This window comes from Sparus aurata, chromosome 22 (assembly GCF_900880675.1).
Source record: "Sparus aurata chromosome 22, fSpaAur1.1, whole genome shotgun sequence".
Classification (NCBI taxonomy): domain Eukaryota; kingdom Metazoa; phylum Chordata; class Actinopteri; order Spariformes; family Sparidae; genus Sparus; species Sparus aurata.
Window position 1 is genome coordinate 4800412 of NC_044208.1, and position 25892 is coordinate 4826303.

The 25892-nt window shown below is 41.0% G+C and overlaps 1 protein-coding gene across 4 annotated transcripts in view; it reads right to left on the reverse strand.

Moving 5' to 3' along the window:
* Positions 1-25892, reverse strand: part of fynb (FYN proto-oncogene, Src family tyrosine kinase b) — a 60996-nt gene that overhangs the window by 28405 nt on the left and 6699 nt on the right. For all 4 annotated transcript variants that reach the window (XM_030405514.1, XM_030405511.1, XM_030405515.1 and 1 more), the window contains exon 2: positions 18992-19060. The gene's annotated coding sequence lies outside the window, so the exon portion shown is untranslated. The remainder of the gene's footprint in view (positions 1-18991; positions 19061-25892) is intronic.

Consider the following 25892-nt stretch of genomic DNA (forward strand, 5'->3'; position numbering starts at 1 on the left):
AATCAGAACAATCATTTTAGCATTACTGGATTCATGTTGAATGCAACCTGCTTCAGTCCAAAGACAGCTGTGACAGTTCGAAACTCTGTTTGCCTGACTCCTTTCTCCAAAGCCTTCTGTAGGCCCAGTAACGGCCAAGCCCATCATTGAATGCTCTCTTTGAACTGTCTGCTCTTTCATCTTTTTATTTCCCCCTTCCTTCCCTCCCTTTCAAGCAGCCCTCTCTTCTGATTAATTATTCCTCCTTCGCAGAAAAAGCTGGCACTAGCTTTTTTCTCTTTATTCTCCCAGTCTCCCACTCGTCATCCCAGAAGGCTGCAGGAAAACAGAGAAAAGCCACAACTGAGAAAACTGAGGTGGGTCATGACTTGATGAACAGTTGTGAAGAGTCTCTAAAATTCATACATTGTTTCTAGAAGAAAACATACATTATACTCCCACTGCAAAAAGCTTTCAATGTGCTCTCATGATTCATAACATACCAAGTACTTCCCCCCATGTTCCAGCCAGTTTGAACATTAAATTAATGAACCCTCAGGGAAAATCCCATAACAGAGCAGAATTTGACCAGTAGTGGAATGATATCTATAATTAGTTAACACAAAAGGCTATTCATATAACACTGGATGGACAAAATGTATTTGATTCTTTAATTGGAACTAAAGACCTAAAGCATTTGAATGTGTAAAGAGTGTGATTAAAAGAGCAAATGGGACGAAAAAGTGATTAAACCACATGAACTAGGGTGCCATCCACCTATGCTCCATGTCTTAGAGAACATGTTGGGATAGAGAAGGGGCCTGCCAGAGGCACACCCACGACCACGTGCTACTGTGGGTGAATACATCATGCCAAAGGTATGTCATGGTGTTTAGTGTCAGCCGCCAAGTGAGATGCTGTATTTACAATCATGGTCAAAAGTTTACATGCAATGGTGAAGAAAATGTGGGCAGGCAGGGCAGATTCACTTCCAATGATTTCCAGGGCTCGCATTATTCTGAGATAGAATGAGTGGAACACACAGTGCTTTGTCACAAAAAACATTCATGAAGTTTGCTTCAAATCTGAATCTATTATAAAAAATGTGAAAATGTGACCAAATCTGCTGGTTCAAAGATATAGATACATTAACTTGAATGATCAATTTAGGTGTTTATTGAAAGTTGTTTATATCATTTAGCACAGCATGGCCTCTTAACTATTTCTGAGTGATTAGGACTGATAACAGCTGGTGACTTTTTAGGCCCATTTTAATAATGCATAAGTGATACAGCCACAAACATTACAATGGGAAAGTCTTAAGAGCTCAGCCTTGATCTGAACGAGCGCATTATTGATTTGAACAAATATTAAAGTGCATAGCACAGTAATGTCACTGCCACGATTGGAAAGAAAACACAAACTATCACCTGCTGCTGAGAGAAAACTGCTCAGGATTGTCAAGAGTCAACCACAAACCAACAAAAAAGAAACTCTGTGATAAATTAGAAGCTGCTGGAAGACAGGTCAGATGTGCTTTACATTGCTCCGGGCTGAGAAGCTGCTGTGCAAGAAAGAAGCCCCTGCTCCAGACACAGCACCTTAAAGTTTTACTGAAGTTTGCTGCTGATCACATGGACAAAGAAAAAAAAAAAACCTTCTGAAGTTGTGGTCAGATAAAACAAAACTTTAGTGCTTTGGCCACAATGACCAGCAATATGTTTTAAGGCGAGAAGGTGAAGCATTTCACTCAAAGAACACCATATCTACTGTCAAGCAAAGTAGTGGTATTTTTATGCTGTGGGGGCTGTTTTGCTGCCAGTGTATCTGGAGCTCTAAAGAAAGTAAATGGAATAATAAATAAGGAGCAGTAACTAAAATTATCATCCACAAGATCGAGTGCAGTTCGGTTTTCCAGTAAGACAATTATCCCAAACACACATCAAAAAGTGGTGAAATGCTAAATCAGATTAGAATTGAGGTTTTGGAATGGACTATGTGACTTGAATCCCATCGAGAACATGTGGACTGTGCTGACGAAACAAGTCTGTGCCAAGAAGTATATTATTGGAATTACTGTATTTATATTTTTGACCCAGCAGATTTGACCTTATTTTCAGAAGACCTATAACACATTCATTACTATTCATTACTGAACCCTTACTACCCGAACCGAACATAATTAATGTTTTTTGTCGCAAAGTAGTATTTGTTCTACTCATCTTATCACAGAACAATTAGTTGTGGAAATTATTGGAACTGAAAACTGACATGCTATGCATGTTCTTTACAAGTGTATGTAAACTTTTGACCTTGACTATATATTTGATGGTGAGATGATGGGGCAGGGCTCATAGAAGCAGGAGATGAGGGAGGTTGTGGTGGGTGATTTGTAAAGGAGAAGGAGGTGGCTGAATCAATCCATGTTGGATGGTGTCTGAATGAAATCACCTCATGCTCCAGGAGAGTGGAAACAGGGTGGGTGGATGAATTTGGTTCACACAGATTCAGACATACATGTGGGAGCATTTACACAGGTGGGTATATACATGTATGCTCCCACATGTATATATATAGATATGTATATATGTGCTCCCATTTATATATATATATATATATATATATATATATATATATATATATATATATATATATATATATATATATATATATATATATATATAAGCTAAACTATATATCTTACTGTGTTAATATTTACCAATAACTACCAATAGTGATGGAGGTATTTGGTCTAACATATTGTGAAATTAAATTTCTTTGCCAAGTCCTAGCATTTAAGAAGTGTTTTTAGAGGAGACTTCAAAATATCAAGATATAAAATGTGTATAATGATACAAGCAAACATTGCAATATTATTTTAAGGCCATATCACCCAGCCCTGATTTAAAATTTCACATAGTTGTCACTTGTGTCCACTGCCCACATAAATGAAGCATAGCGCAAATTCATGCAGGACACGGAACTCATAAGCCCCAGCTGTAGTCAGCTGATCAGATCAGCATCAGTCACTTAACAATCATATCCATTCTTCCAAATTACGCGGTCTATTTAAAACTAAGCTGTCACACACTGATCTCTCCTTCAACACTGCTGCACTCACAACACTGCTGCCGGCAAAGCTTGGGTATGCAATCTGTTTGAATATCTTTTTCATTACATTCTTTTCACTATACATACACATACACACACACACACACACACACATATCTATATCTATCTATCTATCTATATATATATATATATATATATATAGATATACATACGAGTCATATTGTACACTTATTGTATCAACACTATATTTTGTCTGCTCTGTTATGGACACTGCACATCACACTGTAAAACATAATTGAATGATCTACTCATAAGGAACACTCTAAGAACAACTCTCTAATGGCAGCCCGAAATTCAAGCAGGTCTGAGTTCATGTTGTGGTTCAATGAGGTTACCTGGAACATCACACAGGAAAAGCTGCCGACACAACACCACTGCTGCAGCAGCTGTGATCTTTGCCTCACCAAAACACTCCTGCTGCTTCAGGGTCAGCCTTCACCAGGCAAGCTTCCAACAGGCCAGCCTAACCACAGTGAGACAAAGTGGTCTCGCTTTTCCAGGGAACCACATATTTGCTGTGGTGAGCAAAAGGGAAGTACACACAGCTGACCAGAGACACCAAAAATTGGACAGCTGAGACTGAAAAGGAAAAACTTGGGCATGGCTATTTTTAGTTGGCCTATAAACAGCTCTGTTACAACTGAAGGAAAGATTTGAAACCTGGGGTTGTCAGTAAGTAGGAAATATTAAAATCCTTCTCAGCCTGAAAGAGCCATAAAGCACAACGATGATGGGAGAGTTTAGGTTGAATGTATTTGTTCTTTAAGCACAGCTGTTTATGGTTAATTTCAGTCAGCAGCATCTCCTCCCCTTCAGTTGGGATTTTGAGCTGCAAGCGATGATAACTGGAACAAACCTTCCTCCTGGCTTGTCTGTGGTTCCACCAAGGGAAGCAGGGAGGCCACATGCTCGTCTAAATCTCTTCTTGCTGACTGAGCAATGATCACACAACATAGGCCTCAACCATCTCTACTCCCATGTACCTCTCTTCCCTCTCACTCATCTCTCTCCATCCTGCATAGCAGATTGCTTGCCTCAACCTTGCCACTGCCATCAGTCAAACTCAAGCTGGGCGGGGCTGGTGTTGACACCATTGTGTCAAGCCAGCTCAGTGTCAGCAACAGCAACAACAACAGCAGCAAAACTGGTACGACAGAAGGAGGATGACAGTGGAGACCTTATGATCCACCAAGGTGGTGATAGAGAAGGCAGACAGCGTATAAGCAATATAACTGCTGAGTCATTAGCCTCTATCAGTGCATTCCATTTACCTTGTCAGAAGAGCTGGGAATGACATCATACACGAGTTGACTGTGGTCAAGCACAAGTTGGAATACCAGTTCTAGTCAGGTTAGCCATTGTTACACAACAAGCTGATGACAACACATAACTTGGTATTTTGCACATAAAACCATTCATGCAACATGTCAACAGAAAGAAGCTGGACAGTACTGTGTGTACAACTGATTTGATGACACAAATAAAACAGCAAAACTAATAAACAGTTTATTCTACAACTTCCACAGCTGTTGATGTGTGGAGGTGCCATCTTGGAGTTGGGTTAGTGATTTGCATCTGAGTTTTCTGAGTCAGAAATCTGTGTGAAGGGAGCTTTCCACCCAAGTTGCTGACTGGAACTCGGAAATTCAGACTTCCCTGTTGGAGATTCTCAAATGGAGTTGCCTCTACGACTGTGTTCTCAATGATATTAGGACAGCAGTAAGCCACCAACTGGCCTCCTTGGTAAAACTGAAGGGATGACAGCTACTTGTTCGAAAATGTTAAGTTCATCAACAGAAAACAAAGTGGTGTTAATTGTGCTCACTGGTTCACCATATGTTTGGTTCTTGCGCCCAGGCTACTGGCATGGGCAGGGAATATGGTTGTTATATAGACCATATTCACATGGTGGCAATTTTCTTCTGACATCACATGCGCATCACATGAGGATCTCCAAAAATGTACTGCTCTGTTCCAGGGTGTCATACAAACATTGCGGATCTGACAAATTGTTATCATTGCACAGCTTTCTGATTGCTTAGAAACTGAAAGGACAATGACAGTGAAAATCTGGGAGACAATGGGTCATATCTCAACAAAAAGGGTGATGAGCAAAAGCCAAGAGTCAGGTGGAAAGAGGAAGAGACCGGAGATAATATATTGTTAAGTTTAATAGTCTGGGTATGTGTTGTGGAAGAAAGAACATCCTCTGCACTATTGATTACTTGTTGATTTGAAACTGTCCTCTACTTAAAGAGGAGTAGTAGTAGTAGTAACCAACTTCGCAGTTGTTGAAAGATATAACATTATACTATGTAAACAACACCACACACTAAAACCAACCAGGAAAGCCAAGTCTCACCCATCAATCGAAATGTTCTGATAGTATACAGTCAGTATGTTCCATCAATTCTACAGAGAAATCTGACTACAGTGCCTGCCATCTTTGTTAAGTTATGATTTTATATTACTGTTGTTGTGGGTTTTTTTTTTGTTTAACCTTTAAATATTTTACTTATAATACTCCATATATCACGGTGCCTTATTAAATGTCATGTCCCATCAGGAGAAAAGCTATGCAATATGTGTACACAATGCTGTCATGATGCTTATGTCCTTAGTTTGTTATTGTAACTTTGTCATTGGTAAATGATAAATAATTTGAGAAAAAAAAAAGTTCAGTTAAGAGAGAAACTTAAGTAAGTGTAAACATATTTCCTTTCTTGGCATTTTTTCAAGAGATTACTTTTTACACTAAAAGCTTCTGCTGTACATCTCCCTGATGAATCTAAAGGGGCTATCAGATTCTCACCTCTTGCAAAATTTCTGGGTATTACAGGACATGATGGGTTGGGGCTAGCTGCTTAGCATGCTAACTTCAGTAGTCATGTCTGAACACAGTACACTGACATCAACACTACTGTTTTCTTTAGGGATGAGCCTATTGATATTTTTTCATCAATTCATCTATTGATTAACTTTTTAATTATTCTGATTATCATCCTGACAAAATACACATAAAGCACATTGTAATAATGACAATAGTGGCATATTTTAAATGCGTTTACTGGGTAAACTACATGCCACAGTTCCGTGTGGTGACACCATTGTAACGTAGAGGACAACAAGAGGACCAATCGCATTTCTTGCGGTTTGTGTTACTGCAAACATGCAGATAGATCCCCAGAGAGGTACACATCATGCTATGGCATAGGATATGCATCTACACTTGCAAAAGCATAATTAAGCCTGCTTATAAAGTCTAAAAAAGCTTCTAAGTGGTATATCGTAGCAAACTTGGACATGTTTCAGTATCTTGAAGACGTTTTACCTCTCACCCAAGAGGCTTCTTCAGTTTTAACTATCTGGGGGGATTTGCTCTGAGTTTCAGAGTCATTAGTTCCACTTGTGGGTTGTTGACCCAGACAGCATTCATGTGTGTTGCTAGAGCTAGGTGAGCCCAGGTGTGAATGGTTATCACACTGTCTGGGGCGGGAACTCAATACTACATTGTAGGTGGATGATAAGTAATGTTATAGGCCGCCTCCTCTGTTCAAGGATGGTCGTTCCAGTTTGACATAGATGGATTCTTTTACTCCTCTTTCAAACCATCTGCCTTCCATCTGCCAAGATTTTTACATTGTTGTCCTCAAAGGAAAAACTGTTCAGATGTAAGTGGACAGCAGAGTCTTGACCTGAGGAGGTAATCCCGCTGTGTTGTGCCTGTGTTGTGTTACATTATCAATTACTTTAATGATGATGATCATGTCCATGCATTGCACCAGCGGTAGTTTTCTTCACATTCTGTTGATCATATTAATTTGCTCTATGTCAGGTACAGACTAATGAATTTCCATGTAATTAAATAAAAGACTGTGGCCTCTAGTGAGCCCGAGAAAGACAATAGTGTAATTTCAGCTTGTCCTAATGAATGACATTTGTAGGAATACCCTAGTGTCAAGGAGTCCTCAGATCACTGAGCATCTCCTCAAATGGCTGTGAAACTGATTGCATGCTCCACATTAAACAAGAGCACATAAACCACTGCATTGCATCAATATTAGTAAAGAGGCTTGTGACAATGATGAGCACATCCAGACAGATGTTTTCACTGAAGCTGTTAAAACATATTTATCAGCCACAGATTTACAATACACTGCTAGCGTGGTTTAAATGCCAAAAGGAAACTCCAGTGTGAGGCAAGAACAAACTTATGGTCAAAACTGACAAACAACAAACAGTGTACCAACTGTGCATTTCATCTTGTGGCTGCTGCATCTGCCTGCAAATGTGCTGATGTAGAGAAGGTGTAACACACGCCGAACCTTCCTGGCAGAGAGCTGATATACTCTGAGAGTGTTCTGAGCATTGTCTTTATATGACTGTCTGCAGGATGTGGGTGAAAGCCTCAAATACACTTGAAGGGTGTGAAGTTTCCATTCAACTCACTCAGAATTATGCTGTGGGCGACTGTGTCATAATTTTGCTCAGCCACCCCCCCCCCCAAAAAAAAAAAAGAATCTAGCCAGTTCTGCCAGGTGGAGGAAGGCAGTTCTGCTGATGAAGTATCTAATGCCAATTGGCCGGTCATTCTATAAATAGGCCAGAGGAAATAAGGACCTTTGCAGAATATTCCATTTATAAGGTGCACTGTAAAAAAAAATTGTAATTTTACCTAATGACATGCTGCTAATGGAGTGTGGAGCAACACCCGATTCTGTGAGTGAGTACCACCATCAAGTGAGTTCAAATGGAATGTAATATAGGGTGGAAGCAACTGTATTAATATATGAATAGAAACCAATGCTGATCCCTTCTAATCACCAAAGATGGCTAGCCAACTTTCTGGTTATCTTTTATATTATAACATAAACAACATCTATACATGTACCATTTGCGGAACAAATGGTTAGAGATTCATGGTGAGGAGTACATTTAGTTAAAAGCATCCGTTTCTTCTGTCCATTGTGCAGTTGGAATTGTAATGAAATAAATGATGACTGCAGACATTCAATAGATGATTGATCAGATGCTGCAATACTATATAAGATTGTGTCATCCCCACAAAACGAACATATAAACTCACTCGCACACACACGCTCTCTGAAGAGGAATGAGGATAAAGGACTTCGGAGACCCTGGCTGGCTGTATTGTTTGTACAAGTTGAGCTCACGTTCTTGCACATGCACGCTCACAAACGTTCAGGACCATGGGCACGGCTTCAGAGACGGACGGAGAGTAGAAAACAAAGAGGAAAAAGGAAAAGTGACGGACAAGGCAGGAAGCTATTTTTAATGCCTTATTATGTGTCCGTGCTTTGCTGGCAGAGTCCGAGGAGCGCAATTGGTGCAGCAGCTATGACAATTAAAGACCCTGTGAATGATGGAGAACAAACTGTTCTGGCAGGCATCATTGCTTCATATATATCTTTGGTAAGGAAAACCTCAGATGTCTGTTTATGTGTGCGTGTCTGGTGATGTGAGAATATGTTGTGCCTCTGAGAAGACAGTGTGTATCAGCTGTGACTCCCTGTGCCAGTGTGTGCAGCTGCCTGCCTTGGTACAGCAGTAGCATTGGCTAGACAGCAGCCAGGCTTATAAACGCCCCCACTGCTCAGCACCACCAAAGAGGATTGTGTTCCGGCTGGGGATAATCTTTAAGGCTCATCATTCTGATTTCAGCTGTAAGCCTGGATGATGTTTAATTTGCTATGATTGTTTATTGATCTCAGGTGCAATAGCAACACATGATTGGTATGAGTTTGTTCAAAAAAAATTGCATTACCTTATTGTCAATAAATGTTAAAATAGTTATTGTTGTACACATGGGAAGTTGTGGGTGATGTAATACACGAGAAACACCTTTACCTAGCATTAACAAAACAAAACAACGTTTTTTTTTTTCATTTCACAGTTGAGTGATTTTCTGTTAATCTCTACATTATGGTCTGAATGTTGTTTCAAAGCCTTCTCTTGATCACAAAATATGAACTATTTTTATATTTATTATCAATATATTATTAAATATTGGCTACAGTTGGTCTCTCCACTTTAGTCATTGATTTGATAACATTAAAGAAATCATTACAACAGAAATTGCAATAGAAATAATAAAGACATTCTCATCCCAGAGTTCTGAATGTTAAAGATGGCTCTGAATGACTTTTAGCTGTTTCATATCTTCAAATATGTGGTAAATGGACAGAAACTTCCTCCGGGTGAAATTACAAAATGTACCCAAAAATCTCTTGCAGATTTAGATATGTTTTATTTGACACTGGATTAGGCATAATTGAATTAAAGGGGACTGTTGAGCCTTGGCAGAGGTATGCTCTCTACTCAGTGCCATTCTCGCATTTAACTATATGGTATTTGTCTTGCGTGGCTACCATGCCCATACATATCTAGAAAAAAAAAAGAGTGTCAGAGAACCTGTTTGAATGATTGGTCAGGAGGCTTCCTGTGTGATTGATTGACCATCAACCATGTTTGAATGATGTCAAACCATACGGAACAAACACAGACTGACAGTCTTGTTACCTGACAGCTTGGTCCTCTAACATCAGGTTGACAGGTGTCAGGCTTAAATATCAATGTACCTTCTCTTGTGGAAGCATTTGTTTAAACCATGGTCCATATTTTGCCACTCTCAGACTTGACAATGAACTAGGTAGACTTTTGGTCACCACAGCAATATCATATGTGAGCTGTTGTCTTTTCATGGTTTGTAGGCTACAGCACAAGACAGTGGGTGGGCTCCATTAAGAAGAAGATAGTGACTGTCACACAGTCAGTCTAAAATTAGTCATCTAAAATTGACAATAAAATAATGGAAACATCAGGTGTAAGCTGGAACACTGTCAGACTGACATTCTCATTTACTCTAGCCCACATCCTGCTTCCTGTGTTTTCATGCTGCAGCCGGGTTACTTCTGCAAGTCTATACATTTTTGAGATTTTAAAATCTGATACATAAGCAGCTGACTGTGGTGTGACGGTGTTAACAGTAAGCACTATAGTAGTGATTAGTATATACACTTTGTGTGTTCATGTAGATCAACAGCTGCAGTGTTAGTGGCATATTTTAAACTTCAGCTTGTGTGCTTTGTTTACCTGATGATTAAAAGGTATATCTTTGGCCTGCAACAAAGAATTATCTTTATCATGGATTGATTTTCAGGTTATTCACAATTTATCGGTTTATTGTTTGGTCTTTAAAATGAAAAGAAAAACATAATATGGAAGTGGACTGGTAGCTGAAGAGGTGCCAGTTCACTTCCTTGACTACTGCCGAGGTGCCCTTGAGCAAGGCACCAAACCCCCATATGCTCCCCGGGCGCTGTCACAGCAGCCTACTGCTCCCAGCTTGCAGTGCTACAATATATATGCAGCTAGTGATGGGTCAAATGCAGAGAATAATTTCCCCCTCGGGGATTAATAAAGTATGGGAAAAAAATAATAATAATAAAAAAAAAATAAATAATAATAATAATAATCATCACAATATTCCAGAGCCCAAAGTGACCTCCAACTGCTTCTTTTGCCCAACCAACCATTAGTTAAACACTCTTAATTTAATATCATATGATTAATTTTTATTTGATCGACTCATCTTGGCAGCTAATGTAAATATGTATCTTGGCAGCTCTTGTTTACCCCCAATGATCCTGGACTGAAAAAAATATGCTCTTTACTGATAATTTTCAATATAAAAACATAAATAAAATTGACATTGACATTTTGGGATCAAAGAAGTTATCTGGTCGGACCAGACATACTTCGAATCTCAATGAGGTTATTCTGTAGAAACATAACGCTGACCTTCAACTTCCAGGTATTTAAGTATTGAGAGAGACTTATTTACCTTTCAGTATCGTCTGGGGATTTTTCAGGGTTCTTCATCATTTGACATCCTGTCTGATAACATGTCTATAATTACCTTAAATGCCTCACAAATGACTTGAGATTGCTTATTTTCTGAATGACATTGGCTGACTGTCAGTCTTTTGAAGGCAGAGTGCTTGTACAGCTGCCTATTGCTGAACTTCTTAGACTGAAAAAGGGGAGTAAGATATCAAAAAAAGTAGACTGCTGTTACCAGAACTGTATACTTGGCATTGTATTGGCACTAGCATTGAAATATCAGAGTGCTCAGGCAGAAACAACTTTATTAAATCTCCATCCTGAAGCAGTTGAGAAAGAACTTAGAATTAACTCACAAAGAAGAACCTCCTCCTATCTGGGAGCACACACAGACAGGATGAGGTTCCATCCTCCTCTGCTGCTCCCCCTTTCTTCTAGCCATCAGCAGCTGTAAATCAGTTGAGCAGCAGGCCTCACTTAGAAGTCGCAACACTGAGGTTAAAGTAGCACTAATTCCTGCAGGGCTGATCATTAAGCCACTGGCTTAGTCCCTTGGGACCCAGGGCTGGCGCATGGTCACAGCCCAACACCCACCCTCATCCCACCCTTATCCCTCCACCCATAATAATTAAACCCATGTCACAGCTTAACCTCTAACATGTGGATCCCAGATGGAAACTGTGGCCCATTATTGACCAGCCAGACTGCCCCGAGCGGAGGAAGCTAGAGCTTCATGAAAAGTGCTCTCTTCTTAGCACTGGTGTTTGCATCATTTAACAGCATTGAACCACTGACCTTCAACCCTGCCACAGCCGAGTGAAAAACACATTTTTATCCTTTGTGCAGCCATGTCCATTATAAGCCCATCTGAGTGTGGAGTCATAAGAGAGTCTCTCACAGCTCCTGTAACAATTTACCTGTCACAGCTCTCGTCGGGTATAGCAGTAGGTCTAAACCTCAGAAATGAGGAGCTACAGCTGTTGTTCTAGCCGTCTGGCTCCCCACCAACTGCCTTTTTACGCCAGCCAATATAAATCTGTGTTCATTCTCTTCAACCTGGCCATATGGTGGCCTAGACACTGAGTCTGCATGCATGTAGATGAGGAGCTCACCTAGTATCTAATTTTTCTGTTATGTTAGAAACATACAGCAGAAACTAACAGAAGATGAGAGGGTGCAGTTGCATATAGAGAGGCAAGGTCTCGGCCTTACCAGTGGACTGCCATGGGACCTTACTTCAGAAAAAATATGTACGGTAGTGAACGGGAAGAGACAAATATCTTTTTGATCTTGTTTGAGTTGAGCCATTAATAACACATATGACATTTGTCAATTTAAAAGATCATTTCACAACCTGGCAAAGTTACATTAATGTTTGTCATGAAAACGGATGAAATGTGAGACTGTGAAAATATGTAACTAGAACGACTACATACCAAACAGTTCCATGGGTGATGTTGCCTCGTTTACTACTCACCAAAACCCAGAACTAAACCTTATAGAGTTGTTCCTGTATATTAGTTAGCACACAAAACTGACGTGTGAAACTTGTGATTTTCACCTTTTATAATATTTCTTCTGTGCTGAGGTGAAAGCCATGTTGGTGTATATATTGAGACAATGTTGTTCACTAAGTGGTTTTACACAAAACTAAATGGCATTTTTCACTATCTTTAAAACAAACTGTGACTTTCTTGACTTGCAAATGTATTATGACAAATGTTATGTTTAATAAGTGGCTATGGGAAGAAGGAAAGCCGACGGAAGCAGTGTGATGCTTTGGGCATTGTTCTGCTGGGAAACCTTGGGTCCTGCCATCCATGTGGATGTTACTTGACATGCACCTCCTATAGTAGCATTTTTTGCAGATCATGTACATCCTTTCATGGAAACGGTATGGCTGTGGTCTCTTTCAGCAGGATATTGCGCTGTGCCACAAATCAAAATGGTTCAGGAATGGTTTAAGGAGCACAGCAACAAATTTGAGGTGTCTCAATCCAGTTGAGCATCGGTGGGATGTGCTGGACAGACAAGTCTGATCCATGGAGATCCCACCATGCAATGCCGGATACCACAGCACACCTTCAGGGCTCTAGTGGAGTCAATGCTTCAATGGGTCAGGGCTGTTTTGGCAGCAAAAGGGGGACCAACACAATATTAGGCAGGTGGTCATAATGTTATGCCTGATCGGTGTATGTCCCTGTAAAGTCACATTTCATTCAAACACACACACACACACACACACACACACACACACACACACACACACACACACACACCAATAGTGCTACAGCTGAAATACTGTACAGTTGTTATTGTTAATGATATAACTTGCTCTGTGTGCGTACTGTATTTGTGTGAGGGGTTGCCCCTGCATTATAGTTATGTGAAAGAGTCTAATATGGCGTGATATTTGTTCCACATTTGTGAAGGAACAATGGGAGATGTATCCATTCTAACGCACAATAAATACCTCTGCACTCTCAAACTCTTGCTGGCAACATGCACACACAATTATTGAGCACACAATATATTGGTGTTTGCTTAAACAAAAGGATGTTGTGCTTGAGTATAATTTCTCTTCAAAATATAATGTAGGTAATTTTCTGTGCTCAAAATCTCCCGTTGCTCCTTCACAAATGTGGCACAAATATCATGCCAAAGTTTAAGTGCCAGTTCTTATGCTACTCCTTTGCCAAGTGTGATTGTGGCTGACAAGTCAATAATAAATAATATTCCTTTTGGGAATAACTTTGACTCCTGTTTGAACTACATTTAGCTGAATAGGGTTGTCTAATACTACTACTGTATTTCTACATGGGTCATAATGCTGTTACTTGGAGAGAATATTAATAATAATAATAACTATTATTATTTTTTTTTATTATTATTATTTTTATTATTATTATTATTAGTAGTAGTAGTAGTATAATTATTATTATCATTATTATTATTATTTTTATTATTATTATTATTATTATGCATATTTCTGGGACTTTGAATGGGAGCAGCGTAACGCAAGCAATTTCCCCATGGGAATCAATGAAGTATTTCTGATTCTGATTCCAATTCTGAATGAAACTTCCCATTCCACCACTGTAACTTTCAGACATTGAGGCAGAACAATACTCCCGCCTTGAAAAACATTGTGAAAGGGGCTAATATTAGCATACCAAACAGACACGACACCGACACACACACACACACAACAAACACACACACATACACACACGTTTGTGTCCTGAGAGCTGCAGAACAGCATGCTACAGCTCAGCAGAGTCAGCTCATAAACTTCAAACCGTGTTACTTCCCCAGTCAAACAAACAAAACAAATCTCTTTAAGCAGGCAACATTCTGTGCAAATATCAAAGTCTTCTCTGAAGTCTTCTTCCAAACTACAGCCCTCTGCACGTGGCCTCCACCCACCCAGCCAACAGTAGACACATGGGGGTGTTAAGTGATAGCTCATTAAAAAGCTGTGATTGAACCCCTCCAGCCTTGGGTTCTCTAAGCCCATCCTGCCCTCTTTTATCTGAGGTAAGTTAGAGGAGAGATCAAAACATCAGGTGTACTGTGTGTAGAGGTATAGACCACTCAGAATGCATGCTTAATAATCCCACCTCCTCTTGCTCTTTCCTCCTCGAGACCTCATATAGATTGTTCACCTCTCCCGCTGTTAATAATAGTTCATAATAAAAATGTAGTTCCAAAACTAAAGAAGGTAGCATAACTGCTGATTATTTTACTCTTTGCTGTAGCTATCTTTGGTTGTAGTGACTAGCTGCCATTAGTAATTAGCTAATTGAGGCCTTACTGCAATATTGGATGATGGGGGGGAGTCACTACAGGCACCAGGGCTCAGCTCAACCAGGCCTATTGACAGCGTCCCACTAAACTGGGACTGGACACAGACGCTGACACCAACAGAGAAGAGTTGGATAAAAGGGGTTACAGAATGGAGGGGATTTGGAGCAGTTCTGATCAGCACTATGACTTTGGGAAAAAGAGGACACAGCAGGTGTGGTCATGAGATATCAGACACGAGCAGCGGGAGAAACGGGCATTTAAAACAGAAATATTTTTACCTCCTACTCTGTGAATTGAAGATTTATTTCGACCAAACCAGAGGTGACGAGTCAATATAACTAGTCTTAGTTCAGTAAAAGAGAGAAACAGCATTTTTTCTGTTTAGTAAGAGAGAATGGTGAAAACTATCTCCTTACTGGACCTTTTGTGATTTTATTCTGTTTACTTATTCTGTTTACTCATCAGATTAAATGGAGAACTTTTACATTTCCCGGCTGAAACATACAGAAGCTATCAGACTGTCACCTCTTGAGGTTCAAGCGGCATTATGTTACAGAATGCTCTGGGACTAGCTGGTTAGCATGTTAACTTTAGTAGATATATCCTGGCAACACAGTAAATATACGTCTTTGACATAATGCCAGCACTATTTATGATGGTAGTTCTTTTTAGAATATCATAAAATAACATTTTGCCCAGATCTTACTAATTACTCCTTTAAAGGGTGAGCAAGAGCTTTAACTCAAGTCTAAAAAAGAACCCATAATTATAGCCATGAAAGTTGGACCAGGCTACTAAGGAAAAATCCACACTAAAGAGCCAACGTCATTGGCAAATTGGCCTGCATTTTTGGACCCGTTTGCTGTTTGTGTGTATATTTCTATCTTGGGATATTTCTAGCAGATTGTTCTATAATCATGTATGGGGATACTCTATCATAGAAGAAACACACATACCAGTCTTTCACTGACAGTAACGTATGTAGATCAGAATAAAATGCAGCCTTCCTACATTTTTCAAGTCAAGAGTGCTTTTGTACAAGAAACGAGGGCTCACTGAATGCTTCTGGGCTGAAACTCATTTGTTTGTTTTATTATTGATTTAGATGATTATTTTCTTATTTAAATTACATTTAATTGACTGGGGAATTTTTGTTTTTCCCACACATTAATTAATTTGATATTGGCACAAAACCAACGAAGAAGAGGAGGAGGGGTATTTATCGAGCTCCACTTTGATATTTCCCAGCGCCAGTGTCTCTCAGCAGGGACGAGCACTGCTGCCACTTCACAGACCTCTCTCCTTTTTTTCTAACACAGGCCCTTGACAGTGTTGTGATGGTGAAGATGAGGTGTTCTGACATGAGTGGATCTGATGGTCAAGATAGAGTGCTCTCTTTACTGCAGGATGGAAATGAGTGGAGACAGACTGGGGGATGACCTGCACTCAGATCCTGCTGCTGGAGGCTGGTGCTGTGTCTCTCTAAGGTTTTAAGAGGCCACTTTAAATTTCAAGAGGCCAATTTAGTTTTGTTCAGACTACTAGCTCAAATCCATCTTTGGCATAGCAAGGTATCTCTGTCTGTCTGTTATTTGCATTTCTCCAAGACCATTAATCACCCTTGGGCAGGTCAAAGGAAGTGCAGTGTCGAATTTGGTGCAATTTGGACATGTTCAATATCAATACATTTTGAATAAACAGCACCAATAATACCAACAGTACAACACCAGCTGTTGCAGCAGTGGGCGTGGCTTCATGGCTCTGCAGACTGCAGCTGGGCTCACATGTGATCCCTCTCACATGACCTCACAGGAAAGCAGACGTTCACAAAATGGAGATAGGTGTGTGCGGCAGCAACTTGCCGTGGTGACATCCTAATGAGTCTGTGGGCATGTCAGAAGGCTTAACACAGGATCTGTAAACCCCCTGAATTATCAGATCAGCTGGGCAGAACAGTTTGTTTCAAACGGGCAACGCACTGATTCACGGGATGGCAAAAATGCGATTCAGATTGGGTTTCTACAAACCTTCTCAGTGGAGATATTCTTGTGCTCACAATGAATTTAAAGTGTAAATGTGGCACATAACGATGAGTCGAGAGTCTCAGAAGTGACAGATCTGATTTGCCTATAGACTCAACACAGCCTTTAAGGCTCGGTAACGAGCGCAGTGACGCTGCAATACTTCTTGTGAGAGCCGTCGTGGGTACTCGTCAGATCATTTAATTAGGCAGAGGAAGAAAAACATGACAAATGCCACCATTTGTGTCGATATAACAGAATGAGCTTCTACCCACTGACTGCATATCTTTACCATCAGGCAAACTGAAAACCACAATGGAGCCACAGTTTGAGGGGAACGCTGACATTTCAGCAAAAAGCTGCACAGCCCACACTAACAGTCATTACTGTGGAGGTAACAAGCTGGGAGGAGGAGAGGGCCAGCAGTCAGCCCCAGAGCTGCCAGGAGGCAAAAGAGGAACTCAAGTATGTGTTTGTCTCACGCCTCCAGCAGTGACGATCAGCGTCGAGGATATCTAATTGCCGCTGTGCTCTTTAGCTCTACCTTTCTGCACAAGGCACAAACTCTCAGAGAGAAGTGGAAACATGAAACATAATCGTAATCGGTGACTCACTTTCTGTTTCTCACCAGCCTATAATGCCGCCCACCCAGCAAGAGCGCTGGGGCACACACACTCTCACCCACACACACACGCATAAAACTGCTCCATGTTCCCACAGTGCTCTGGATGTGCTCGCTCTGCAGAGTTCCCTGAGTCACCTGAGTCACACGTAAACCTGTGGTTCCACTCTGCCACATATCTGAATTTATTATGTTGAATTATTTTCTTTACTCTTCACTCATCGGGTTGTACGAAAAAACAAACCAACAAGTAGTTCTTTATTGGTGTTCTTGATATTTGTCCTCTAGCTTTCAAAAAATACATGAGCCAACATGTCACTCTAAGTCAGGTCCAGGGTGAACCTGAATCAAAGGCTGAAATAAAAGTACATATCTCTCCCAATAGTCTGCAACACATGATGGATGCTCACCTTTCACTGCTTTATCTCAATCCTAACTCCTGTGGTGACAGAGTGCATCTCACTTGATGTTGCACTGTTGATATTTTTACATAAGTAATAAGTTGGACTTGTGTACACTGTGGACTCTGACTTGGGAAGCAGATGACACTCCCGCTGCTAGCTGTCGATAACTAAGCTGACATCAGTGCCAATGTGTTCCAAACTTATCAAGCAGGGACCTGGCACACTAACACTTGTATTATGAAGTAAATGAAACATCTCTCATCTACTGCTATTTGAATAAATAAGATCATATAGTGGCTTTTAAGCCGGTTGCATTTTCTGCCCTGTGGGTCAACCTGAACCAACACCAACATTCTGCTCAGAGAGACAATAGGCACACAGGGTGGCAGGTAGCTGTACATGCAACCCACAGTACTGCACCACAGGTATCAGCAGGCTGGCCTCTGGCAGACAGACTCAGATAACAATGGCTAGCTAATGTGATCCTCCAAAAAAAGCAAGTTTTGAAGCCCATTCATATGCTGTCAGTAACTACAACAAGTTATTCTCACATGCCAGTGAACACACATGGATTCATCTCTAAGTCTGTTTTTGTGAGCTTTGAATGAGCTTGACTTGCAGATTCCACCAGGCACGTCTACGACATGTTAATGGTGCAAAATGGTGGACGGAGCAGTATGTGGACGTTCAGGACGACGCTCGTGTTTCCACCACGGCACATTTCAGGAGTGTCCTGGAAGTGGTGCTCGTGGAGGACGGAACAAAACAGTGTTGCACACGACAGGCTGTGCAATACAAACTCTACACATAACCCATTTACCATTTTGGTTTGAACTATTTGAGCAATTTTTTTTAGCAATTCTCATACCCATATTTATTATCCATTAATAACAAAACACTGCCACACTGTTATAACACTGCTCATATTGTACATATTATCCAATATTTATACAAGCCTATTTCTATTACTTACCTTTTTATTATATTGTTTATTGTTACTATTATTATTGTTTATTGTAATATTGCTGTCCTTTGGCTGCTGTGTAACAGAAATGACTCCGTTTGCGGGACAAATAAAGAAATTCCGATTCCGATTCTGAAGAGATCTTCCCAGTGGAATCAGGGGCTGACATATGAGTGCAGTGGTGTGTGAAGTGTCTTACCTCTGGTTCTCAGTGTAGCAGGATTTTTATTCCCTCCACATTGCTTTGTCCGCCACCGAAACAGAGGCCCTGAAGGGATACAAGAGATGCTCAGTTTTTCCTTATTCCATTCAATACAATACAATATAAAAATCAAGTGCGCTGTGTCAGCCACCATCATTCACACATCATCGCGAAAATGAATCCTGATATTTTTTTTCTTGAGCTATTGACAAAAAGATGTTTTGTGAGGTCACAGTAACCTTTGACCACTTCATCTTTGAGTCCAGGTGGACCTGTTTGCCATAGAATGGAATGGATGGAGATATGGACCTACATACAGATATAGCTATGGCTAGTGTGGATACATTTCAGGGCCTCTCTAGTAGCTGAATGTTACAAACACATTGATTCAGGGCTTCACAAACAGGTGCGAAAAAATAACTACTCAACGGCAGCTGGTTTACAAATGAACCCAATTTAATGCATTGAATCTCTTTCACAAGTAGGATGCAAAAATAATCTTTTCATCCACCGGCCAAATGTTCAGATTTCACCAGCCACTCGAGTGATTATTTTGGGTGGTGAGTGAAGCAGTTCTACCAGCCACCTCCATATTATCCTGGCTGGTGACAGTCCAAGTGGACATTTGGGAATGTTGTGCCCTGTTAAAAAGCAAGGAGAAAAAGACCACAATATATCCAAGTGAAAGAAAAAAAAGTCACTCAGTGTTAAAACAAAAGTGACTCCAGTTTGCTTCAACAGTTTCAGCATTCAGCTCGTTCTCTCATGTATCAGTCCTTCAGGATAGAGACTGCTGTTTATGTCCAAAGAGACACCAGAATGCAAAGGAGATTTATCTAATTAACTTATTTAGTTAAGTTACACCACGCATATGAAGTAACATTCATATGGTATATATGTATGTAACTTAAAGGAGGAGTTCAAGCAAAAAAATAGAAAGTCAGTCATTATCTACTTACAACCAGGTCGAAAGGAAAGTTGAGTTTCATAGTCCAAACATTTCTGGAGCTTCACAGCAAAACAGCATTGCAGCATTTTCCCAAACAACTGCAGTAGCTGGGGACTTGTTTTAAACGTGATAAAAAAAACTTAATTTAATTAATACAGCTCTACTGGTGTGGTCCAAGTTTCCACAAGTCACTGAGTTCCTAAATTGAATAGAATTTGTTTGAATTGAATAGATTTTTTTCCACTCTTTTTTTAAGCTGAAATCTTCACTGTAGCTGCTAAAATAAAAAGCATTGGCGCCTCGTCTGTGGGTACACGAGCTCGACCACACGTCAAAGGTGCTAATATGTCATTTCAAATCAAATTGGGATTGCAGGCTTCTGGAAACATGGTTAACACCAGATGAGCCTGATGGAGCATTTGTTTTTTTTTTGTTTTTTTTTACGTTTTCCAAAGAAGATCCCAGCTACTTCAGTTGTTCAGGAGAATGCTGCAACACTATTTTGCTGACTTTCACTCAGCATGGGGTTGAGCACATAATGACAGAATATTCGTTTTTTGGGTGAACTTGTCCATAAAGTTAATTATTTTTTGTACCCAAACCATGATGATTTTCTAAACATAACCAAATAGTTGTTTTGCCATAACTGAACAACGACAGTGAGGTAACTGCAACAGTGCATTTGGTTAGCTATATATTGTCTCATGCAACATTTCCTAATTTTCTCATTTATTATCATCAGTTTTCTTTATGATGTATCCCGTTATGTTATTGTCTTGTCTGATAACTGTCAGTATTGAGCACCTTCATCAACTCCTCCATTAGAAGTAGTGCATTGCAAATCTGACCACGGTGGAGAAAAACTTGCAGAACTAACCCATATGAGACTTGTTTTTTTCACAAGATAAATCTTAGCCTGGCGCGCATAAACTTAACAGTGGCTGCCAGCTCTTTGACTGACAGCAGAACTGCACAATGGAATCATTGTGAGGCAGGAGGGTCGCAGTTAACTGCATGGCGTGCCGCCTAACTGCCCTTTATTTACAAAAGACACGCTGTCACCACTGACAAATATGTTAGAACCCTTTAACTGCTGATTTGACTGTAAAGCTCAGCTCTGCTAATCTAATTCAGTCTGTGTCTGTTGCTCTCTGATTGCTGGAGCAGAGCTGTAATGACGCTGCAAGTGCACGCCGGCTCGGGTGCAGTGATACAACTGTTTGTTCTGCAACAGCAGGCTCCCATGTAGAAAGCTGCTGCTACCCCTGTTGCTGCTGGTGGTTTATGTACAAAGGGGTCTATTACATGATCATTTCCTGTTACTGGCTGAATTAGGTCGCAGCTAACCTGACATTCAATTTGACTACAGTGGTGTGATTTCTTTCTGCGCAAGATCAATAAGGGGGAAGTAGGCCTACCTACTAGTTTTTTTAAATAGTTTTCAATTGCTACTCTCCGAGCTTACAGTAATAGCTGAAAGGCAGAGGTGTGGGTGGACACAGTAAGGTGGTAGGTGACTGTTTTGGCTTCTCTGTCTCTTCACAGACAACACAGGAAAAGAAGAGGTAGAAGGAGAGATACACAGCTAATTAGAACGAGAAAAACAGCAAAGATAATAAGGGCAACAGGAAGAGAAGAGATCTGACACACTTCCTTTCCAGTGAAGCCTGCTATGTTATTTTCTATGTTATGCTATGTATGAGTGACATTAACACATGTATCATGAAGTACCATTAAAAACAACTATCACCGTCGTGGGATGTCTTCCTGTCACAGGTGACAGCGAGTTTATTCTGGGGATGTGGGGGCGTCTGACCTCAGTGTGTGAGAAACATGTCTGCGTCCCACTCCTCGCCCTCCTTCCTCTCCTCAGCTCTCTTCCTGCCTACTAGCAGGTTTTGCTGTAAGGGAGCGCTGAGTGACGTTCCCTTTTCATCAGCAGCGCCCCTCCATTGAAACATAATGGCACTGGGTGGGTGTGGGGAAAAGTCACTGACCTACACAAAGCTGTCACCGTCTGAGGCACAACGGGTTCAGTCATTCTGCTGCTGACGCTCGGCTACAGGGACACATGAGTGGGCTACAGGGACACATGAGTGGGCTACAGGGACACATGAGTGGGCTACAGGGACACATGAGTGGGCTACAGGGACACATGAGTGGGCTACAGGGACACATGAGTGGGCTACCGATCCGGGCAGACACACTGATCCATAGAGCTCTCAGTCTGTGGAGCTGCTACAGAGAGACAGCGGGCAGGGAGGCAGGCACTGCATGTACTGAAACGCACAGCCGAAGTTCAACCAGAACAAACTGGCTGAGCGTCTTCTCTGACTAGATTCATTGCCAGTTTCATAAATGTGTTGATCAGACCTCCTGTCTCCTGGAAAAACTACCTAATAGCGCCTGTCTACACACACAGCACATTCATCCTTTGAATCCCTCTGTCCTTCCCCACTCTTTACTTGACCCAAAGCCTTTGACCCCTTATTTCATGCATTCATTCATTCACCATTACCAGTCTGTAACTCAGGACTTGTTCACATGTACAAGGGTATTTCTTAAAAAAAATACTGGGATGTTATATTGTTTGTGTTTAATAAGACACAATGGGATCATGAAACACAATACATGTTTTGTTTTGCTGTTCAAAAAAGCATTATCAAGCAGGAGTCTGTGAAGAGCAGTCACGTTTTTCCTCTTCTCATCACCACTGTCTGAGGTTGTGTTTTTTCACTGTGTCCATTTCTCTGGTCTGTTGGTTGGTTTGCCAGCAGGACGAAACCAAACTACAGAAATCATTTTGAAACTTGGATGGAGGATGGGTCTCAGCCCAGAACAGTCCCCTGTAACACTTGGTGCAGATCCACGATCTTTTTCTCACTTTACTTACATTAAATGATGTAAGTTCCATGTAAGGTGGTTTTTTTGACATTTTCTCTATGGGTGGTTTAGATTTAGAGTAGGGATGTATGATGTGGATATTTTTTTCAGCCAATACTGATAATGACCTGCCTCTTGCAACTGATGGCAGACAAAAAAAATTAAATTTCTTGTTATTCAAAAAGTTCCAAACATGTGGTTTATGTACACCTGAGGGTACATGATTGAATATACCAAAGCTCTAACCATCTAACTGACATCACTGTTAACCACAAAAACAAAGAACAGTTCTGACTCTTCAAATGCCCAGAACACACTGATAAACATCAAACATACTTTGGCTTTCATAGAGTATTTTGCTCTTTTAATACAAATGCTGTTTCACAATTTGAGAATGGTAATTGCATTGATTACTCAATACTCCTTCTGAGTGTCTCGGGGCCAGAGATAAGAGACAGAGTGTGTGCTCACAGAACGAACTGCCCCTCTGTGAGCAGCTCAGTGGCAAATCCCACCTCGCCAAAAACAAGTAGCGTTTCCTGCATTTAAGATCGGTGCTTGTGAAGAGAAAGTCGGCCATGTGTACACCTGGCTTTTCCGCTCTGCCTAGCCCAGACACACATCTGCGAGCTCTCTAAGCTAGCTGAGGAGGCCAGCAGGTTTTCTGGGAAAAGTGAAGCTGTAATACAAACAAGCCTCACACTTTGTGGTGTCACTGTAAGCTACTGATGCGGCAACAACCAGGTCGCAGCAGAACGCAGGGCAGAGTGTCTCTCTTGTCCCTCAGGCCCATCCATCCTACTATCAACCTTCTGATCCCACTCCCCACAGTCTTCTTTGTCTTCTAGTTGTTAGCGCTGGATAGCAGACTAACTTTTAAGAGGCATAGCGCTTCTTGCTGTATTGGAAGAATTATCAATTCAATTATTGGAATAACATATAATGATTAAAATTCCCCATTTTCCTTAATTAAGAGTGATGCAGGTCTATCCAGTCTGATATAGAATTAGGCTTGATGGAATTCCAGAGACACGCTCCCTCACCAGCTTCCTACGTTATAATCAGCGTAGGCCCGGGCCGGGCTGGAGGTGGCCCTGCTAGGAAAATAACCCCAGGTCTCTGTAGGTGGTCGACTGCTCTCCCTCTGCACAACTCTGACGCACCATGCATTAAAAAGTTCAACAAAAAACTTACCGCCGGCTACCCACTCATGTTTCTTTCAAGGCTAGTCTCTGAAGGGTAAGTGGGGCACTTTGTCACTTCAGTAATAGCTGCATTAATAAAGCTTAGAGCTGCAGGCTACAGCCTTTATATGGATTTAAAGCAACCTGGCATACTGTGGGTAAGTTGAGTAGTGATAACATATACCAGCTGCCTGTGTTTTTCTGAAACATCTTAAGATATGCCATGCTAGACCTCTAATAAATCCAAAATATTACATCCACATTCCCATTAGCCCTGACAGATGGGATTTGACTGACAGGTCAGGACTCCCTGTAAGCCCTTACTGACAGACACTGCTCAGGAGTGGATTGAAAGGTTCTCCATCTACACTGGCTGTCTGCATCTACACTGCATATGGTCCCTTTACCGAGCTGCCTTTGTCTTACTTTGCTTAAAATTGCCTTGTGCCTTGTATCAGCAACCACCTTCATGTGCCAGGTTTCTATGCTCAGGCTAGTGGCTCGTGGCTCATAGCTCGTGTGGCGCCTGCCAAGGCCCTTGCCACGGACTCTTGCGCATGTATAAACATATCAAGGATGCATACGTTATGCACGTCACTCCAGTGAGGAGCTGGAGGCAACATGACACATTCACAAGAACAAGGTGAGTGATGAATTGCCGTTATTCACGAGGCAAATTAATGTGTGGTTGTAATTAAAGCAAGGTAAGCTTGAAGCAGCGGTCACCAAGAGGCGGAACTTGGTTAACTTGATATTGGGAAGTTTAACACACTGTCTCCTACTGTCTAGTTTCTCAATAAACCACTCTGAAAGGTGTGCACACAAACCTGCATGCCTTGCATGTTATCAAGCCTTTGCCACCTTTGTCTCAAAGAATTCTGGGAAACCCTGTGTACACTGGTTGGTAACCACTGTCCACTGGCAAAACCTAAACCTAACCTCACCCTAGTGGGACGGATCCAGGAATTTATTTATTTATTTTTTTTAAGTCATTGCAAGATTGGATGTTTTCCGCATCTTCGTTCATTTCTCAGAGCATAATGCGTGGATCTTGATTAAAAATTAGTATGTACAATATGATCTAAATAAAAATCTGGATCCAGTGGATGTTGGACGAGGCTTGCTTGAATGAGAGGGGACTATCTGGCCTTGGTGGAGGTATGTGCTCTACTGAGAGCCATTCTAGTTTCTAATGTGTTATGTTTTCATGTTTTCACATATGTAATGATGACGATGACATTAGATTCTAAAAGTTTATGTCTTATGCATACTCAAACCATGATCATAATGTATCAACAATTGCCATAGTAGGAATGCTTTCTCTGAATTTAGGGGATATTTAACAATTGACAGGGAGCCCTTCCACAGTGACAGCCCATGTCTGGTGTGCCAGCGTAATGCCACTGCCAGGATGAGCAGCCGCATCAGCAGTGCACAGTTAAACAGAGAGCAGAAAGGCTGCAGACTTCAGCCCTCAAATCTGAGTAGCATTTCCACAGAAACAACACTTCCAGACAAGACAGAGTCTTAGATAGTACAATGCATGGAGTCAGTGGGCTCTCCCAGCTGCTTCTCTATCCACCACATGATTGCGTGAATTTCTGGAAACCCTGTTATAGGAACCTCTCAATGCTATTCCACTGTTTCAGCAGCATTATAAACGTTCAGCTTGGGCTGGGCTGGCAGAATGAAAGGATTTCTGCTCAATTTCCTCAGTGGTGAGGTTTTAAATACAGACAGAGGCACTCCAGTGCATTATTGAACCTTGGGATAAAAGCTAAATGGACCTGAGAGCCAAATGGAATTGGAGAGATTAAGAATAAAACAGAGAAAGATTAAAATGGAAAAATACTGAGCAGGATATGAGAGAGAGCCACGCTTT